A 22,909-nucleotide genomic window follows, 5' to 3' on the forward strand; every position below is an offset into this window, starting at 1 on the left:
CTTCCTACTGGTGGGGCTTTTCATTTCCAGTATTGCCTGAATTTTATCCGGGTTTACTTCGATGCCCCTTTGCGTGATCATGAAGCCTAGGAATTTTCCTCCTGCAGTACCGAAACACACTTCTCTGGATTGAACCTCAATCTATTCTGTCGGGCAACATCAAACACTTTCTGCAAACAAGCCACATGATCATCAGCCTTGGCACTCTTGACCACCATGTCGTCAACACAGGCCTCTACAACATCCCCGTTCAACCCACAAAAGACTGTGTTCACCATCCTCTGATAAGTTGCCTCGACGTTTTTTAAACCGAATGGCATGGCTGTGTAACAGTATGTGTCAAAGTCTGTGATAAATGACGTCTTCTCTTGATCAAACTCGGCCATTGAAATTTGATGGTACCTAGAATATGCATCTAGAAAGCTGAGTCTTTCATGACCCGATGTAGTGTCCACCAGGTGGTCTATCCTGGGAAGCGGGTATGAGTCTTTTGGGTATACCTTGTTCAACCCAATATAATCTACACGCATGTGCCACTTTCCATTTAACTTCTTTACAAGTACAATGTTTGCCAACCACTCGGAGTATTGCACTTCTCGGATAAAACCCGTCTGTAGCAATTTTTCTACCTCTGCTCTGGCTGCGGCCTGCCTCTCCGGGGCAAGATTTCGTTTTTTTTGCTTTACTGGCTTAGCCCCTGGTTGGACACCGAGGCGATGCTGTGCAATGGTTGGGCTGATCCCCGGGATATCTTCTGGGCCCTAAGCAAAAATGTCCAAGTTACTGGCTAGACATTTTATCAACTTTTCCTTCTCCTTGGATCCCAGACTTGTTCCAACACTAAACTCCCGTTCCTCGGCTATAAATATTTTTCTGTCATATCGAGCGGCTCGATCCGTCCCCTTGGGAGTTCCACATCCAGCATCATGATTGGTGGTGAGCCTTTAGCCTGTATACTATCCACATAACATTTTCTTGATGTATGCTGGTCCTCTCGCACGCACCCGACTCCTTTGCTAGTTGGGAACTTCATAACCTGATGGTAGGTTGATGGGACAGCACCAGCTACATTTAGCAATGGCCGGCCATAGATGGCATTGTAGGCCATGGGGGTCTTGACAACTAAGAAGTTAGTCACAATCACCACCATCGCTGGATATGTGCCTAGCGTAACTGAAAGCTCTGCAGTTCCTTCCGGTATCATTGTTGCTCCTCCAAAGCCTTATAGAGAAGTAGTCACCATCTTCAACTTCTCGGGGAAAATTTTTAGACCCAAGAAGGCATCCTAGGTGAGGACGTTCAATGCACTTCTCCCATCAATTAGCACCCTCTTCACGTCAAAATCCGCTATATCGCCTACTATCACTAAGGCATCATCATGGGGATGCGTTATACCGATCAAGTCCTCTTCGTCAAAAATAATGCTCTAGTTGAACCTTGCTTTTTTCTAGATTGAACAGACCCCCACGGAATGCGCATAACTCTTCCTAGCAGAATTTGAGTCGGCGCCCGAAGCTACACCCTCAATGATCATGTTTATCACTCCTGCTCTTGGCAGGGGTCGATCCTCGAGCCTTTACTTGCCTCTGTCATTTTTTACATACTTAGCTAATAGTCCCCGCCTTAGTAGGTGCTCAATCTCCTCCTTCAACTACAGACATTCTTCGGTATCATGTCCGTGATCTTTATGAAAATGACAGTACTTACTTTGATTTCTCTTGTTGGAGGGAGTCAACATCGATTTAGGCCATTCGAGCTCTTTCATATGCTGCATTTCCATTAACAACTTTGTACGAGGAATGTTCAAAGGGATGGGCACTTGTACCTCCTCTCGCTTCTGCTTGACTGACCGGTCCTGGGTATAGCCCTTGTTCATACGTTCATTTTTCGACTTATTCTTATTAGCATGCCTTCGCGCATCATTTGTCTTTTGCTTATGAGCTTCCATCTCCCATCCATCCCTGAGATTTGTAGTTACTTTCTCCACTTCCTCCGCATCGACGTACTTGTCTCCCTTCTTCAATAGGTCGTGCATCGATTTCGGGGGATTTTTGGAGAGTGACATCTTAAAGGCTCGATTTCGCGCTCCATTCATCAAGGCAATAACTACTGCGGACATTTACAAGTCCTTTATGCCAAGAGTCACCCGGCTAAACCTAGCCAAGTATTCCTGCAATGACTCATCCTTCTCCTATACGACCTTCATCAACCCAATGACCGTCTTCCTCTTCCTCTTGCTGCTTAGGAAGTAAGCCACAAAGCTCCTGGAGAGCTCATCAAACATCTTGATAGACCGCGGGGCTAAGGTTACTACCCAGTCCCTAGCCTCCCTCTTGAGTGTGAGGGGAAGGACCGGCACATCGCTGCGTCCGGGGCCGCATAAAGTCTCATTAGATCTGCAAAGGTCCGCAAGTGGTCAAGTGGATCCGTGACTCCGTCATATGCTTCTATCATGGGCTGTTTGAAGCCTTTAGGTAAGGGGATCGCCATGATCTCAGGTGCAAACGGGTCTTCCTCCAAAACCATCTGCCTCCGCCTATCCTTCATCTTGGATAGTGCATCATCTATCTTCTGGACCATGATTTCTTCCATTTTTTGTTCTAGTTCCACCATGGTCTGCGGGGGCTGTTGAGCTATGACCATCGGAGGCCCCCGAATCTCCCGTCGCTCGCCGAGCGATGGGTGGGATAACCGCGGGTGGCGCTTAAAGCGGCTGCTGGTTTGTCACTTTCATCGGGCTCAATGGGGGGACTGCGGCCCTCTGCGACTGGTTTTGTAAGAGCGTCATCATTGTTGCTAACAGAGTCTCTAAAGCACTGAATTGACTCTGCGTCACATATTGGGAGGGAGGCGGTGATTTGTGACCCCGCGCAACTGACTCCGACTCTGTCGCCGTCGTGTTCCCAACCAAACGAGTATCACTGCTTGTTCATCTTTTCGACATAGTTTTTTAGTTCAAATGTTCCCACAGACGGCGCCAATGAAATGGTGGTGGAGTAATGCCTCATGAATCTATCTGAGACCTTTAGTATTTCCACTACTCTGAATGATACGTGCAACCTGAAAAGTGAGGCCGAGGCTTTCTCCCCCCTTTTACCTCCGGTGTGAGAATCAATAGGTGTGTTAGGAGAAAATAAATTCGGATTTCAGATAGCTAAAAAAAATGCAATCAAATCATACCTGTCTCACTCTTGGGAGGTATTTATACACGTCAGAAGCCGAGTGAGAGCCGGGTGACTGTGGTGCCACGTGTCCCGCGTTGGCCTTTCCATTATCCCCACATTCTGAGTGGGGGGTCTTAACTACCCCACGGAGGTTGTATTCGTGATGACCACCATGTAACCTTGTTAATTCATCAGAGATTTTGAGGCTAAGTGTTGAGATGACTTTATAGGTGATTCCATGTTGGTCGCTGGTCTTTCGTAGAGGTAGAGCACCCCCAGGGGGGTCGACGATCTCTCGTTGAGGTAAACGGTCAGAGCGTCCCCAGAGGGTCGACGGTCAGAGCCCTCGGGGGGGGGGATCGATGGTTTCGCGTAGAGGTAGAGAACCTCGGGGGGTTGATGGTCTCTTGTAGAGGTAGACGCACCCCGAGGGGTTAATGACTTCACATTGGCGTGTCATGATTGCCTATCTTTGGAAGCGATTTCTTATGTTAACTGATATCATACCGTTTAATCGATTGGTCAAGATTCAATCCGTTCACTTCAGCGCTCACTTTTAAAATCTGTCAGTGCATGTCCATAAGTAGTTCAAAATCATCCGACAAATTTTATGGGTCCCAATTTCATAATCTTCAACTTTCACGAATTTTAGCTAGGTTTCTTAATTACAATCAATTACCTATTGCTTAGCAAATATATTGAATTAAGTAAAAGCTCCAACCTCTTAAAACTCCAAAATTGGCAATCTTATATGCTAGGGGTTGTTGGAAGAATTTTGTGAATAGTGACGCCGAAATAAGTATAATGATGGTGACAAAGCCGAGGCAAGAGTTGGACTCTTTGTCCTTAAGTCGAATTTGCCCCGCAACGGTGCCTACGGATTTCGACAATCGACTCCCAAGATACAACGGCTACACTTGTGTTTGTAGCACTCCAAAACACAAGTACAACGAACCAAATGTAGGCTTATGTACTCCACAGATGAAATGAAAGAAAATCAAAATAAATGAAATGATTTTGATTTTGGATAGAAGAGAGGATGAGAGACGTTTTTGCATATCAAACTGTGAGAAATAGGACACCCATAGGGTCCTATTTATAGACCATGAAGGGGTGTGGACGAAATGGTTGAGGCCAAACCATGCACCCTTTCCAAACAATGCACCTTTATGAAAAGGTGTCTATTCACTAATGGTTGAGGCCTTTTTCGTAATTTCTCATTCATCCGATATTGGTTTTCGAAATGCCAAATATACCCTTCAATACATGCAGAGAAATCAAAATTCTCTTTCGGGGGCGTTGCCCCCGACCCCCGTTTGTGCGCCCCGAAGCGACGAAGTGGCAAACAATTTTGCCTAAACGGATTGAGTCGAGCTTTTGAGTATTTGGCCGAATTCGATACGAACTTTAATCGATTTTCAATTCTCAATTTATTTAACCAATATCCAACAGGGGTGTATCTGTACAAAAGTTGACTTACCATAATTGGACTAAGCATGAGAAATTAACTCCTAGTCCATACCCTAATCTCTCACTATTCAACCCTAATGGCCAAACCCAACCCCCTTAAATTCATCAAGTTTTGGCAATCCTAGCAAGAGTGGAGAGATTAAAGAAGGTTGCAAGATTCGTTCAAGTTTTGATACTGTAGATATGTTTTCTTAGGTTCTGGTTTTGCTGCATATAATAGAAATTAACATACCACAAAAAGTAAGTATTAAAAAATAAAGTCCATCGCATTCAAGATAGACAGAGAGAGATGAGTTTGCTTTTCTTTTTAATTACGCCACTTCTTAAGGCACTTTCGCGCATAAAATATTATGTGATTCTTTAATTCGGGGTTCCAAGATTAATTAACTTAAGAATGATGTTGTTCATCTTTAATGCAGATGATCATCCCTCTATATGGTAGTAGGGTCAACACCATCGTCAATAGAAATGTTATTCTTTACTTTATCCACTTTAATAGTGAATTCAAAAGTGCTCAAGAGAATCCATGCATGATCACGTAGCATACGGAAAAATAGCGTGAAGTCTAATCCTTTAACCTCCATCTTCTATTATACCCTTTGCTTGAGGAGTTAGATCGAATCTCGTCCGAAGTCTGTCTTTTGTTATATTAATATAATTTAATTAAAAAAAATAAGAAAATCATACCATATCTACTAGCTAGTGATCCCAATATTCGAGACTTTAGAAGTGCTATGCTATATGGTGATGATATCAAATTCCATTCCCTACAGACAAAGTTATGAGGCAGCTTTATCTTTCAAATAACAATTCCAACTTATTGGTGAAAAAGATAAGTCTGGTACTTGTTCGTCGCACCTTTACTGATTAAGTTATTCCCAGCCCACCAGCGCAAAATGTTATGGTGCTTCACAGACCTGATAAACGGTCAGAATAGATTCGAGGGTTTTTTAAAATATTTATTTTTATTTATAATATATAGAGATAACGAATACTTAAATACTTCTTAGTTTATTCAAACATGCATGCATATGTGCACGATTTAGAGAAAAGATTCCAAGAAAATTGATTATAACTTTATATTAATATGTTAGAACAAAAAATATGAAATATATAAATAGAAGACACTCAAAATTTAAATATCATGACACTATCTCAAATACTCTATCAGTCAGTAGACTCAGCACATATTTATCATAATAACAATGAAGGAAAAGATCTAACTCCCACTAGACAGACGACAAACTTAAAATCGAAACCCATAGAAATACATTCGGGAATCATAATCTTAGATAAGTACTGAGTAGCATTTATGAATCTTTCGAAATGTGTGGATAACGTTTATAAAAAATTTACCAACATGAGTCAAACATTATTAGACATGAAAAATCTCTTAGTCCAAACCCTAACTTCTCCAAAATAATTTGTAAAGTTATGGTAATTGTTTTGCGTGGGTAGTCACTAACAATTAAAAAAGGGGTCAGACGATTGTGTAAGGAACAAATCTCTTGAGACAAAGTCCCAAAAAGGGGTGTTTTATTGGCAATGACTTTACAATTGGAACTAAACAGAATGCCTTCAAGAGGCGCAAGCACACGAGTACTGAAAAGAAATGTTTAAGTCTAAACTAAGAAATTGAAATTACATATTCTCTGTTTGAGAGTGTTTGATTTGGGGTTTTTTGCTCTATGTCTTCTCTTCCTTTTATATTCCATTGATGATTTTTTCGTGATCAACCGCTTAGAAACAGTTTGATTGCTTTATAACTACCCACTTTCTTTATGGTGACTAATTTGTCGTGGAACTGCCGTCTCTAACTGTTGCCACTACTCTTTGTCGTTCAATCGTCTTCAACTGAACTCCTTGAATCGTGGAACATGATAAGGTTACTCGATTATTGCTTCAATAACTGCACTTCTGGATAACCATAACATTTTATGTTTGCAAAGATCTTGGGCGATTCAAAGGTTTGGGCGAGAACAGGGTCACAGCTTTGGGTGACTGTAAGGTACTTCATTCGCTCAGATCTTGGGCGTCTTGCAAGTTTGGACGATGATGTTACTGTGTTCGTGGGCTTCCATTACATTCATTAATAATCATATCTGGGCCTTTATCCTGAATTGCCCAATTGGGCTTCATTTTTTGGGTTATTTGATTTAGGGATTCCTCAATTGGGCTTCATTCGTTGGGCTATTCGATTTGGGCTGCACTTTTAGTGTGTCAACTATTACCCCCTAATATGGCAGAATTAATACCAATTATTAATCTTTGCCATACTTACTTTGTGTTTCCCAGTAACATTTGAAATTCTCAAGAATTTCAATCATTATTTCCTTCCATAGCCTGAAAAAGTGCGACGCTACAAACCCTTATAAACCCCCAAAGACACGCCATTTTGTTGTACCACTAAATCACGTCTCATTATTTCGCGCTTCTTTCTTGCCATACCACTGTTCATCTTCTTACTTCTCTGCTACGTTTCTCGAGCAAACTTTAACAAAACTGTATTTCATTCCCAATGGCTGCTCCACAAACCCAATCTGACAACTCTTTTAGCTCCGACGATTTCCAGAAAATCCTCACTCGGTCATATGTAAATCTGAACTTTCTTGCACCAGCCAATGCCGAACTTAATGAGTTCTATCTGAGTCCTTCATTCACCAACACCGAAGCCGTCGAACAAGTGGCCGTGGGCCAGCTGTTTCCTTGTACTCAAGGCCCTCCATTCCTGAACTCTTTGCCGCTAAGGCCTATTTGCAAAAAAGGTATTCGCACTTGGCCTAAATTTGATGTTATTTTTCGTAGATGACATGCTCGCCTTGTGAGCCATGGTCTTACCAAGGCAATTTTTGATCGTGCTAGGATTTTTGATTTATTAGAAATCTCTCTTCAACCCCCAATTTTTGACCCAACACTTTTTCCTATTGCTTTAAGTTTTTTGTCTTCGGAATATAATACTTTTGTTTTCCCTCTTGGTCCCATGTCAATCACTTTAAGGGATGTTGGGGCCCTGATAAATCTTCCACCTTTGGGCGACACCATTTTTCCTAGTATTTTGATTTCTGGTGTTGCCCCAAAATTTGACAAAAAACTCACCGAATCCTATTCAAGCTTCCAAAGCTGTCATAATCACTCAAACGCTGAGCTTTCCCACACTGAGTGTGTGGCCTTTCTTCAGATATGGCTTTGTAAATATATTCTGTGTGTGCCCAGTTTGAAGCCTTCTATGAGCTATTTTCCCATAGCGCACGAATTAACACGTGGTACGCCTTTGAATTTGTGTTCCTTCTTTTTGGCTGCCCTCTATAAAAGTATGACTTCTCTTCAATTTCAATTGAAAAATGGTGCTTTCCCACTGGCAGTGGGCCTCTTTGGTTTGCTCAACTGTGGTTGAGAGCCTATTTTCCATCACTTGGTGCTCTATTTATGTCCCTTCGTTCTGCTAGCTGCTATGGGCTAGCCATTGACCCATTGAGCCCTGTAAATATGTCCAGAAGGGACTTTTTTTTAATTCTTTTATACTTTAAATTCAATTCCTTCCTTCTTTCCCTTTCCTGCTCATTTAACTCCAGATTATGTGCAACATCCATCCACCCTGGACAGTGCGAGCTCCTCTTTGCTCGTTTAGGTTCAATTTTTGACTGGGAGGGAGTTGTTCCATGATATTTTAACTAGAACCAATGCCAAAGCTGGGGTTGAAATATATGCTCCTCAATTTTTTGCTCGCCAACTTGGTTTTGGCCAAACTTGGCCCGTTCCCCCTTGTTATTCAAAAAATTTGATAGACCGCTTTCATACCATTAATAAGGTAGAGGCACAAGCTATAGATGCTGGCAATATTCTTTTGACGAGTAATTTTTCATTAGCCCCCTTCAATCATAGCCGTGCCGTTCACCGCCTTTTTGAACAACTCTGGCTATCAGTGAAGCGCAGATTGTTTGCAATTGATGCCAATCGTGCTTTCCATTCACTGGATCAGCCGAACATTCCTTCCACTTCTCCTATTTTGGTCACCCCTGTGTCAATTAGGAATCCTTCCTCCCCTGCTCGTGCTAAACAATCCGTTCGTCCCTCTACTTCTCTACCTGCCAAATCTAATGCAGCTAAGAGCGCCCCAAGCTGCAAACAGCCAGCTTCAGCATCTTCCATTTTGGATGATGATGATGATGATGATGATACTCCTCTCATCGTTAGGAGAAAGGTAATTGAATTGAATTCTATTTACTCGCAAGCATATCTTTCTATGTGCTAATGGTTTTCTTGAATTTCTCAAAAAAGTTCAGCCTCTCCTTTGAAGGCTTTGGTGATGGTAGCTCCTGCTCCATCATCCTCTGCTGGAGCTGCTTCGTCCAAACCAGTTGATGAAGGGACTACGCTTAAAGAGAAACCTTCAGTCCCGAAACTTTCATCACAATCAATGGACGAGCCACCTTCTTCCCAGGGCGTCGACCCCCCAAACGTTGAAACAGAAGGTAATACATTTTTGATATTTTACCTTTGCTTGTACTATTGGTTTCTGATTTGTTACTTCTTTAATCATGCAGAGGCTCCCATGGGTCTGCCCGTTGTGGCAGAGTCTTCTCGCCCAGACAAGGGGAAGTCTCTCCTGGTGATGGGGCCACAGGTGGTGAAGCCAACTAGTGATATGCCACCTCCTAAGATTGCTGATGAGGTAAAATTTTGCTTCATTTTTATTTTCACTTTGTTTTTTGTAGTGAAAAGCCTTTAATGTTGGCATTTTTCTTTGCAGGATGCTGATGAGATTGTGCGTTCCATCCAGGACTTGTTCGCTTCCTGGGGGTAAGTCAAGATGTCTCGCCCTGCTTCAACCGGTCATCCTTCTACTTCTTCAGAGGAAGATATGAAGTTCCTCAAGCAGTCGATATTTGAGTTTGTATCTTTTATGGACATGGACATCAGTCAGGCTAGTGCTGCCAAACATAAGGATAAACGTGAGCATTTGAGTTCGAAGTTGGCGCAAGCACTGACACTTTCGTCGCTCAACATTTCTGCTGATTTTAAAGCGACGTTGAAAGTTGTCCACTCTGACATCCTCTCTTTGCTGGCCAAAAATGTTGAACTGAAGGCCAAGGTACTCAATATCTTCGCGCTGCATCTGAAAGAGAGTCATTGCTTCAGGAGATCGACAAAGTTGAGGACGAATTGAAAGAAATCTCTTCCGAAATTATGATTGAAGACTCTTTGATGACCAGTTTGGCTGCACAGATGAAGGAGCTTCAAGCAAGGATGGATAACTGCAAGGCGAGAATGGTTGCTAAAAAGCGTAATGCTTCCCAAGGAATTGAGTGAACCAAGTCTTTGGTCGAGCAGTACAAGAAGTCGGAGGTTGATGATGATTTTGTAGCTGAATTGAATGTCACTTCTTCTCAGCAGAGCGAGGATTGGGGGAAACTTAGGGAAAGAATTCGTTCGGTCTAGGGCGAATTGTAATTAAGACATTTAATGCCTTAACTTTTCTTTTTGTAACTTCGTATTACCTTTCCTCTTGTAACCTCGTACTGATAGCCATTGCCAATTTTGGATGTAACAGCAGCCATTGTCATTAATGAACAACTAATTTGTCTTCTTGTGTATTTATTGACGTTTGTCCTTAATCGTCAACCCCCAAGCATTTAACTACTTTATGATAAGATTCATGTACATTCTCTTTTGGTATTTCTATCTCTTTTCCTAAGACTTTGGGCCCTTTGACTCCAATTAATAGGCACGGATGTGGCTGTTCATATTCTGTCTCTTCACTTTCATGCCCCTATAAATACACGTATATTTCGCACTTTTCATTTCCATTTCCATTCTTTTCTTCAAAAACTAATTTGCTGCCATCGTTTGACACCTCAACGATCTATTTAAAAGTTACGTCTTCCATAGAAATGGATCATTTGATCCACCCATTTTGCCACTTGTTTTGATGTCACCTTTGGTATGGGAGATATAGGAAATATTCTTTGGCCAGCAAAGTTCTTCCCATCATCTTCATGTTCTTTACAAGGAGTTCAATGATGGAAGACAATTTTTGGGGACGCCTGTCAAGCCACCTTACTTGCTGAGAGTGCTTCTCAGTCTCCTTGTCCGTTATTGCAGCGATACATTTAGGTAGACGAGGTGAGGGTGCTTCTCTTCCCTTCTGCTTGATGAGAGTGCTTCTCGACCTCTCTACTTGCCTTTACAGCAGTGCGATCAGGATGGCAATCAAGGACAGTTCACCCTCTTACTTGACGATCGATCGGGAGATTAGTTCGCTCTTAATTGTAGCTTATAGAGCATTTAGTATTTTGTATCTTGCAACTTTGTAATGAACGTTTGATAATAAATGAATTTATTTGAACGTATTTCGCTCTGGCCACTTTTTTTTTTTATCTACGATCGTTCAACATGATTTGATTGCGCTTTTATTTGTTCACTCTTTCCCATAAGGAAGGAATATATTTTTTTAAATATTTGCCATTAATGAACCTCATGAGCTTGGTGTCATCTAAATCTTCCAAATGATAGGCTCTATTAGGCAACACACTATTTACTTTATATGGTCCTTCCCAATTGGGCGACCATTTGCCATACTTTGGATCTTTGCTACCTAAAGGGAGTATTGTTTTCCAAACCAATTCGCCCAGACTGAACAATTTGGCTATAACTTTTTTATTATAAAACTTAGCCATCCTTCATTTTTGAACTTGCAATCTATTTAGGACGTCCAATTTTAATTCGTCCAACTCCAATAAGTTTTGCACTAGTGATTCGGTATACTCATCACTACTTAACTTATGCTGTAAACACACTCTGATCGATTGTACGTTGATTTCCATAGGCAAAATGGCCTCCTGTCCATAAGTAAGTTGGAAAGGAGTAATTTTGGTACTTGACTGAGGTGACGTCCTATAAGCCCATAAAGCATTGTTTAGACATTCGTGCCAATTTCTGGCATTTTCATCTATCATTTTTCTTATGATATTTTTTAGAATCTTATTAGAAGATTCTGCTTGTCCGTTGAATTGAGCGTAATATGGTGTGGAGTTTACTAATTTAACTCCAAACTCGCTCAAGAATTCATTCACTTGATCTCTATTTAAAGAAGTTTCGTGATCTACCATCAAAGTTTGTGGAATTTCAAATCTATAAATAATATAATCACGGATAAATTCGATGACATTCTTTTGGATGATCTCCTTTAAAGGTATCGCTTCTACCCACTTAGTGAAATAATCAGTTGCAACTATAACAAAGGTATGTTGCTTGGACGATGGGGGATAAATCTTCCCTATCAGGTCTATCGTCCAATCCTTAAACAGTCAAGGTTTGATAATAGGTGCCATCTCTCGTGCTGGTGCCCTTTGTATTGGACCATGCTTTTGGCATGCTAGACAACTCTTTGCATACTGAACGCATGATTCTCCTATCTTGGGCCAAAAATATCCATTCCTAATGATTAACCATCTCATCCTTTGGCCAGCTTGATGAGCTCCATATATCACTTCGTGCACTTCAGCTATGATCGTCCCGACTTCTTGCAAACTTACACATTTTAGCAATATACCATCAGAGCATTTCTTAAACAACTCTTCATCTATCAGTGTATAGTTTAGCAAACGCAACTTCAATTTTTTTACTATTTCCTTTATTAGGTTCTTTTAGGAACCTTTTAATCTTTGCCCTCCAATCTATTGCATCTCCATCTTGTATGCAATGAATTTCAATCGTCATCGCCCTTCTTTGGACTACGGGCAATATTGTTCCATACTTATAAGTAGACTTCCAATTTAAAACTTTCGAGTACCCTGAGGCCATCTGGGCCAACTCATTTGCCACGTCATTATATATTCTATTAACGCATTGAAGCTCTACTTGGTCGAATTCTTCCAACAACTCTTGGGCGATTTCATATAGACTTATAATGGAATCACTTTGACACTTAAAATCACCAATCAATTGGTGAATGACCAATTGAGAATCGCCTCTAACAATCACATTCTTTACTTCCATATCTATCATTAATTCTAGGACCACGATTAAGGCTTCATATTCGGCTTGATTGTTGGTGCACATCCTATCCAAAGTGAATGCGAACTTGTAGCAAATCTCTAAAGGATTTATCAATGCTACTCTCACTCCTGCACCTTTAGAGGTTTTTGACCCATCGAAATACAAAACCTAAGGTTTTAATTCGAATAAATTGAATTCTAATTCAATTTCTTCAGGCATGTCAAGGCATGGATGATCGGCCAGAAAATTAGCCAAAGCCTGATTTTTTATCGCCTTTTGGGGTATGTATTGTATTTCGAATTCTGATAATGCTAACGTCCAAAGACCTACCATTTGGTGTAAAATAGGGTAAGAGAACATATACTTAACCAAATTTACTTTGGAAATCAAATAAACGGTTACGGGCCGTAAATAAGCCCTTAATTTTGTACATATGAAATACAATGCAAGACATAATTTTTCAATGACAGAGTAATTACATTCACATTTTGTTAACCGTCTACTCAAGTAGTAAATCGTCCTTTCTTCACCAAATTGGTCTTCTTGCGCGACCATTCTAGCAATTGATTCTTTTTCAGCCGATACATACACTTTTATTGGCCGTCCTTGGATTGGTATGTCTTTTGGCTTTCGAAAGCCTTTTGATGCTCTTCTTTCCAGACGAATTCGTCCTGATTTCTCAACTTTAAAAGCGGTAAAAAAGCTTTAGTTCGCCCTGCACAATTAGAAATAAAGCGTCTTAAAAAGTTTACTTGGCCTAGAAACCTTTGCAATTCTTTTTTAATGCTAGGTGGTTTGGCCTCTAAAATGGCCTACGCTTTATTTTTATCAAATTCAATTCCCCTTTTGTGTACTAAGAAACCAAGGAAGTTTCCTGCATTAACACCAAATGCACATTTCAAGGGATTCAATTTTAGTTTATATTACTTCATTCGCTCAAATGAATATCTCAATTGTTCAAAATGGTCTTCTTCTTTAATGGATTTGACCACTATATCATCTACATACACCTCAACAAACTTGCCTATCATATCATGAAAAATCAGGTTCATCGCCCTTTGATAAGTTGCTCTTGTATTTTTCAGGCCGAAGGGTATAACTACCCATTCAAAACATCCCAGAGACCTAGGGCATCTAAAGGCAGTTTTATGTATATCTTCCTCAACTATATAAATTTGATTGTATATACACATCCATGAAGGAATATATTATGTGTCCGGCAGTTGAGTCTATTAGAGAGTTTACTGTGGGCAGTGGATATTCATCTTTGGGTATGGCTATGTTTAAATTCCTAAAATCTATGCACACCCTTAATTTACCATTCTTTTTTAGTACTGACACGATATTGGACAACCAATTCACATATCTGGCTGTTCTAATAAAGCTTGCCTTTAATAATTGCTCTATTTCTTTCTTAATCTCAGGAAGTACATTAGGAGCAAAACACCTAGGAGGTTGTTTATTTGGTTTAAAATTTAGCTTGGTTGGCAACCTATGTTCCACCAAATCTCTATCTAAACTAGGCATATGTTCATATTCCCAAACAAAACAATCTTTATATTCATTTAATAAAGCGATTAATTTATCACCAACCTCTTGATTGAGCATTTGGCTGATGAATATTGGGAGATTTTCTCCTTCATTGCCAATATTCACTTTAATCAAAGGGTATTGTGCTTGAGCGTATCCAGGCTTGGCGATCCTCATCACTTCATCGTCCAATTCTCTTGTAGGCACTTCTTCTTCTAAACAATCCACCTTATTGACTTCTCGGCCAATACTTTGTTCCAACTCGAACACTGCCAATTTCTCTCTCAATGCTTTCAAGGCTGCTTCTTCTTTCGTCTTGTCCTTGCATTCTTTATTGAAAGCCATTAATTTGGCTTTGAAGGCCTGGATATCGGCCATTTGCCTTTGTTGCTTAAAACTCTTTCAACAGAGTATTGTACGATACTCCTCTTTTTCTTCTTTTTGCTTCCAAATCAATTTCCTTTTCGATATCCGTCATACCATCATCTCCTTCATCATTGTAGGCTCCTCTAGAAGTTTGGCCTTCTTCATATTCCAGCACGCATGCTTCTTCTTTGTTATCCTCCCCCTCTTCTTCTTCTTTCTCTTTATTCTTGAACTCATTGGCTAGCAAATAGTTATTAGCCATGACAGAAGGTAACGTACCGAACTGAATAGTAAAGGACTGATCTGGATCTTCTCCATCTCTTCTGTCTCGCTCAAACTTCGACCTCCCAAAAGAACTTTCTGGCAATTCTTTCATCGATTCGCCTATACCGGTCTCCACACTATCTTCGAGAATATTTTGATTGGCCACCTCGAGTAGTTTAGGGGCCTTAGGACGTGGCATTCCCTATTGTTGCCTTATCATTCGTCCATAGTTCCATTGAAAATACCTTTGTTGGGTTCTAGTCATCTCGTTGAAGGGTATCGCCCTTCATACATTATACTGGAACGAATGCCATACATTTGGTTGGCGAGGCTGCGGCCTGAATGTTCTCCCATTATTCACTGGCCTAAACTACCTCTCAAAAGGCGGTCCCCTATAGAACGATGTACCTCGCCCTCTACCAGGCTGAGCATTTAGGAAAAAACTAGGGCGACGGTGATGCTGCCATATCCTTAGTTTCTCTGTATTCCCACTCACTTCTCTTTTACATCTTGCATATAAGACGTCTTCATCCTTTTCAGGCTCTTTCCCTTTGATACATTCAAAGACACTGGGATGCGGTCCAGGGTCCTCTTCCCCGTCATCTATAACTAACTTGGATTTTGGCAACTTGTTTTTGAAACCAGTCATCACCATGTTCACCCCAAGTGGCTGTGGAAAAGGGTTTTCATCCACCGCCATCTTTCTCTTATCCTTGAACGTAATTCGTCCTGATTCAATGGCATCCTGTAACACATGGCGAAAAACCAAACAGTTATTAGTCAAATGTGACCATGCATTATGCCACTTACAATATTTTTTAACCTTAACTTGTTCAGGGCTTGGCAATTTATGTTTATCGTTCAGCTTTATCTGCTTATCCTTATATAGTTTATCAAATATAAGGTCCGCTTTGGTTACATCGAACGAGAACGTTTTAGCCTTTTTGTTTTCATCTTTTATAGGGTCATCTTTGCCCGACAGTCTAGGCTTAGCCATTATAGGACAAGTATACGTGTCTCCTTTGATTAATTCGGCCAACCACATTTCGATTTGATCGTAATACTCGTCATTAATGGTATGAACATCAAAATTTGGGTCTTTATAATAAGTCCCTTTGTTAGAATTTTTCATTTGCTCTTCTTCTCCTATTAATCATTCATACCTAATCATGTTCGTACTCAATTGGAAAAGATCGAGAAATTCCTTGTCTTGGAACTTCTTTTTCAAATTAAAGCTTAGATAACCTTGAGCGATTTTGACAAACTTCTTTTCGGGTAAAGGTACAAAACATTTACTTCTTGCTGTCTTGAACCTTTAAAGGAAACCTTCTGCCCATTCGTTTGGCATTTGATGTAGATTCGCCAAATCGGCCAAAGTAACTTCGAACTCGATCTTATAAAACTGAGCGTGGAATAATTGCTCCAATTGTTGCCATGTTTGAACAAAGTTCGCTGGCAAATTGATGAACCAGGAGAAAGCTACTCCTGTTAATGAACTAGGGAACAACCTTATTTTATGATAATCAGTTACGTCACCACTTTGCAGTGTGAATCGCCCTGTGTTTTAGTGTAGACACCTTTCCTAAACCGATAAATAGTGAGAATTCTGGCACTTTATACCCTCTAGGCCATGGATATTCTTGGTCTATCCAATCAGGATATGACTTTGTATAAGTCGGCCTAATGATAGGACGTACCCCAAAAGCCATCTGATCCTGTATTATTTCCATAATTTGGTTCTTCAACATGACGTTGGGGTCATATGGAATTCCTACAGGTTGGTTGACCGGTTGATTTGCTTGAGGCCTGATATTTGGTCCTTGGTTGGCAACAAAGTTGCCATGATTTGGATCATTGTTACATTAGCCTGAATATTTACTCCATCATTAACACGTGGAGTATTCTGTCCATTATTTAGGACATTGTCTCTTACGTTTAGGCTACCCCCAAGTTAAATGTACCATTACCACTATTCTGATTTGGCATTACACCATCTCCCTGGTTTGAAGTAGAGAGACCAAAAGGTTATTCTACCCCTTGATTTGGACTTAGGATTGGGGGATTATGTTCCACAATTGTCCTAGCTTGGAAGTGATTTGCAAGAGGCACGACTGGCTGACAAATTTGGCCTACTAACTTATTCATTATTTCATTCAAAGTATTCAGTTGTTTGGCCATGTTATCATAATGTGCATTCCCATTCTGGGTAAGTCTTTCCATATTATGAATATTTTGTAGATTTACCTGTTCAACGACATCCTGTGTGAGTTCTCCAAGTAATGCACGCATAGTTCGAGGACTCAACTCTGTCATTGGTTCGTAACGACTATGACTGCTCTGATTCTGTCCATCTGTTCGTAGAGAGCTATACTGCTCCTCATATCGCTCGATCACAGACTAGACTCCTCCCTGACTTACTTCCTTATCAAATTTCTGAGACATATTGTTTCACCTTTTGTATCTTCAACACCAAACACCAGTGTCCCACTGGGCGTGCCAAATTGTTTCGTGCGGGTAGTCGCTAACAATTAAAAAAGGGGTCAAATGATTGTGTAAGGAACAAACCTCTTGAGACAAAGTCCCAAAAAAGGGTGTTTTATTGGCGATGATTTTACAATTGGAACTAAACAGAATGCCTCCAAGGGACGCAAGCACACGAGTATTAAGAAGAAATGTTTAAGTCTAAACGAAGAAATTGAAATTACATATTCTCTGTTTGAGAGTGTTTGATTCGGGGTCTTTTGCTCTATGTCTTCTCTTCCTTTTATATTCCATTGATGATTTCTTCGTGATCAACCGTTTAGAAACTGTTTGATTGCTTTATAACTACCCACTTTCTTTATGGTGGCTAACTTGTCGTGGAATTGCCGTCTCTAACTGTTGCCACTACTCTTTGTCATTCAACCGTCTTCAACTAAACTCCTTGAATCGTGGAACGTGATAAGGTTACTCGATTACTGCTTCAATAACTGCACTTTTGGATAACCATAACATCTTATGTTTGCTAAGATCTTGGGCGATTCAAAGGTTTGGGCGAGAACAGGGTCATAGCTCTGGTTGACTGTAAGGTACTTCATTCGCTCAAATGTTGGGCGTCTTGCAAGATTGGGCGATGATGTTACTGTGTTCGTGGGCTTCCATTACATTCATTAATAATCATATATGGGCCTTTATCCTAAATTATCCAGTTGGGCTTCATTCTTTCGGTTATTTGATTTGGGGAATCCTCAATTGGGCTTCCTTCCCTGGGCTATTCGATTTGGGCTACACTTTTAGTGTGTCAGCAGTAATTTAATGGCATTTAGTAGACAGTATAGATGTTATTACTAATAAATGTAGTCGGCCGAATTGACATATTTTTGAAGAGTTCAAAGATGAAGCTACAATTTAGAAACGTTTGCACATTCAGGATTTTGAGACCTAAGTAGCATTGTGAGCATGACATTGTGTTTAAACGTCGATATTTGAGGCATAATGGCATTATTGCAATTTTTGACATGTTTTGGAACTAATTTGTGATTTCACAATTTTTAATGGACTAAACTACAATTTTGGTAAATGTTTATATTTTTGTAGTAAAGAAATTTATAATTTGGTTTAATCTTAAGTTTGTTGGAGTTTATAATTAATGGGATGGTCAATGGTTTGGGTCGGTAAAAGACCGAGTCTCCATTTGACAAATATATAAATCAATTTATAAAAGAGGAATAGTAATGACTTCCAAGAATTATGTGGATAATAAAAAAAAAAAAAAGTTTCGAATATGTGGTTGAAATTATTATTTAATTTTAACTGAATTTATAAATCAAAATATAATTTGTTTCCAATTATTTTCCTTAATTTAAGCATATCTGATCCATAGAATTCAGTACACCTCTTAGCTCATGCCAGTACAAGGTCCATAGAGCTTAAATTTTGCTTAGCCCAATATGACCAAAGAAAAATGTGATTTTGCATTTATTAAAGTGATAAATACGCCAGTTACCTCCATCTATATTATATTAAATATTACATTAAATGAGAATCATTTTTTTGGATGATTCTAGTCTTATTATAGTTCGGTTATTTCAATAATACTTTACATTTTATTTTTGAATATTTATTTAATTTATATAACAATTTGATTACTATCAATATACATGTACATTTGACAGATGTGCTTTTATTAATGTATGGATTTTCAATTATTGATTCTCAATCAATTAATATTCACATTTATTTTTAATTAATATTTATTTTCATTTATACATTTTAGTGTTATGAATTCTAATTATAAACAGTGACGAATCGAGTAATTCGAGTGAGTTAGGGCAGCCGTTGACCGTCAATGATCGCAATAACGAGATTGTTCAATGACAACGTTTATTTTCAGTTGTGACTGTGATTAGCAATGTGTTTTATCCATATGTTAATATTATCTCCTCTCTGATCGACAACCTCAAGGGAAATTCTACAAAAAACCAATATTTTCTATCATTTACCATAACTTGTAAAGGAAAAAGTGGAATGATCCACAACACGGACTTCCTATCCACAAAACATTCAATTTGAGAATCAATTTCAAACCTAAATTGAGGAGAATCAAATTCGATAATAATTTCTACGCAAACATGGAAGATGCATAACAGATCTTTGATTTGCCATTGACTGGGAAAAATTGACAAGGGAACTATTTGTAATAGTAATTTAACCTTATTTGTCAAGACACAAAAATCATAGCCAAATAGTCAAATATCCATTGAATTGAGGGAAAAGATGTAATAGCTAAACACAAAAAATTGCCAAAAAAAATAATAAGAAAATCAGCAAACAGAAAGGAGGAGAAAAGAATTTACGTCACTAGACCTAAGTCCTACTAAACCTAACAACAAAAAGTGATAATCTAATGTCAAGGGCTTCCAAAGGTTTACTTAACACAACTTGCTATAGTGCTAACTAATCAAACTCTCCTACATCTCTTGTTTACTTCTGCTTATCCTCAAAGAACCTATAACAACTTATTCATCATTTTAAGTCACTTCTTCCCACATCATCCCAACATAGTATCATCCTCATCTTGTTCTTGGTGTTTTTTATTTTTATTTATTTTTTAAGATTGTCCACTATTTATTTTCCAATCATAACTCATAAATGATAAATGAAAAAAAAAAAGAACAAAAAGATCAAAAACCAAAAGAAAAAAGAGGACAAATAGGAAGCTCACGAGTCACGACACCGGAGAGTCACGGAGTCAGGGCGGCAATTTGTTATTTGATTGGTAATTGAATTGAGATTTGTTTTACGAACCATTAAACTTGCATATAGTGATTGGGCCTAATTTTTACTAAAAAAAAAAAAATGCCCAAAAGAAGAGAGATCCACAATTTTAAAAGAAAATGGCATAATCCACTTACTTGTCATCTTTGAAACTCTTCCAAGTTTCAACATCCTGTGCAACGCCGCTTCAATCTTCAAGTTTCGTTTTTGACCGGCGGCAACTGTAAATTTCGGATGAGCTAGCACGCACAACCACGCCTCCTCGTCGGGTGTTGGATCCTTCACTAATTATAAGTTAAATTAAAATTTCACATTCAAGAATGCATTTCATTATTCACATTCATGTATGTTAATTAACATCTAATTTTAGTTAACTGAAAATAAAATAAATAATTTAATATTCGTTGTCACGTATATATTTCTTGACAATTAATTAACATTCACGTACATTCAAATATTACTTTTATAACATTAATTTGGTTGCATGTTCAACGTTGACTAGATTCTTTAAAAATTTAAAAAAAAAAATACACTCGTTTAATTATTTTATTTTTACCTTTACATTTAATTAACCCATATTTTTACGCTTACTTGTACTTTCTCAGAGTTCAACTTTTGTGCCTCCGATTGCACAATTTGTTGTCAATCCTCAATAATTTCAGTGAAACTCAAATGGTAAAGGAGGTTTGAACTCGAAACTTTTTGCCTGAACTTCTCAAATCCATCCAAATAGGGGATGGCAATGGATTGTGTTGGCTTACAACCAAGAGCTTGGCTTGTCCAAGCAGTTAGCCAAGCTCAGGCTCGTTTGGCAATGGGCTGATATTCCTCTTGGTTAAAAGATTTATTTGCTTGGATTTTTGTTGGTAGGTAGTGTCTTGACTGTTCACTGGTATAATCCACGAACGATACAATTTTTAATTTTACTAAAAAATCTACTTATGAACTAGTAAATTTCTTTAGTTTGTTGTTTTTATATAATTATTGAAGCTCAAAAATTGCTTTCATATTTTTGTTATTTTTTATTGGCAGGCAAAGTTTTGCAATGACCACTGTATTTTTGTGTTGAAATGTGGCAAATTGTAAACAGTCTTTTTTAAACGCATTTTAATTGTATTAAGAGTCCCTGACTTTAATTGTTTAACACTTATGTTTCCAATTTTTTCATTGCATCTTATTTTTGAGAAAAATTCATGTCTAAGAGTTTTAACTATGTCTCTATGACCCATTCCAAAACTAAGAAACAAATTTTAAAACTTCAAAAATCAAATATTATTAAATTTTATTTATAAAATAATTAATTAAAAACATTTTATTAATTGAATATAGCAAGTTCGTAAATCTATTTAATTTGGTCACAAATTATCGAATTAATTTGTTACAAATTATTTTTTGGGCACAAATTAAAATTTTTATAGGTGATAAATTATTTTCGATCACAAATAAAAAAATTTATAGGTCACAATTTATTTATAAATCACAAAATCAAAATTTTATAAGTTACAACTCATTTATCGATCACAAATCACAAATTTTATGGATTGCAACTTATTTAATGGTCACAAATTATTAAATTAATTGATCATGTTATAAATTTAGTCACAATCACAATTTCTTCAACTTTACATATTATTTACTGATTACAAATTAACAATTTATTAATCACCCCACCTACCCAACTCCACTGGCCACCATCTCGTCGCCAACACCACCACCACTACTAGCTCCACCACCCACAATAACCACCCAAATCCCCAACACCACCAAAACGTTGAAACAACGACTACCGGTCCAACAACCAAAAAACACCACCACCACCAGCATCACAACTACCTTCACTATTGCACCACCATCACTCCATTACCACCACCACTATCGCACCACCATCTGCAAAGCCATATCCACTCACACGTGACACCCAACAAATCAGAAGCTCGCCTCTGTTTGCTCAAATCTCGTCGAACCACCACCTTGTGCCTTTAATGAAAACCTCCGTCGATTACCCCATTCCACTGCCAATATTCTTCACTTTTCGTCAACTACTCCTTCACAGATATGTCCATCTTCGTCCTCTTCAACAAATCTCACAAATCTGTCATGTCACCGAAGCGTCATATCTTACTATGATTTAGTACCACAATGACTCTTCAGTACTACGGCGGCTAGTAAGATACTACGTAGACGTGCACCGCATCTATTGTGCATGACGGCACTCATCACCACTCCTTACGATATCTGCTTGTTGTGACACTCCTTTTGGTATCTGCTCCTCGCGAATCAAAAATGCCTTCCTCATCATTAATATGTTTGCTCACAGCAATTGTCAACTTCCTTTGTAGTACCCTACCCTCAGGAATTCGAATCCCCGCTGCCTCAGAGAGAGTAGAAGTGCTTTCCTTCACGTTAAGCACGAACTTCTGATTTCAGACTGCGTTCAAAATCATCGTTGCTCCGTGCAAAACTCCTGTGCGCACTGCGAACAATGCTCCTGTACCGAGTAGTATAGCCGACGCATAGTGACAGCGCTGATGTTCAGAGAACAAGTGGCAGAAACAACCAGTGTTGAATTAGGCCTCATGTTAGAGGGAGAAAGTAGATATTTATTTAATAAATGACAAATATTTAATTATAATCTGAATTATGAAAGATAACACTTAAAAATCTTATTTATGAAATGCAAACTTGAAAAACAATTCTAGCTGTAGTTTTTATTTTAACACTTATGTTTCCTATTTTTTCAATACATTATCATCATCAATCTTCAATTATTTATCACATATTGTTTCTAATAAATGTTTTATCCAAAATTTTGTTAGTATATTTTAGAATAAAAAAAAAATTGCAGTTAAAAATAAGTCTTA

The sequence above is a fragment of the Olea europaea genome, chromosome 12, assembly GCF_002742605.1.
Source record: "Olea europaea var. sylvestris chromosome 12, O_europaea_v1, whole genome shotgun sequence".
NCBI classification, from domain to species: domain Eukaryota; kingdom Viridiplantae; phylum Streptophyta; class Magnoliopsida; order Lamiales; family Oleaceae; genus Olea; species Olea europaea.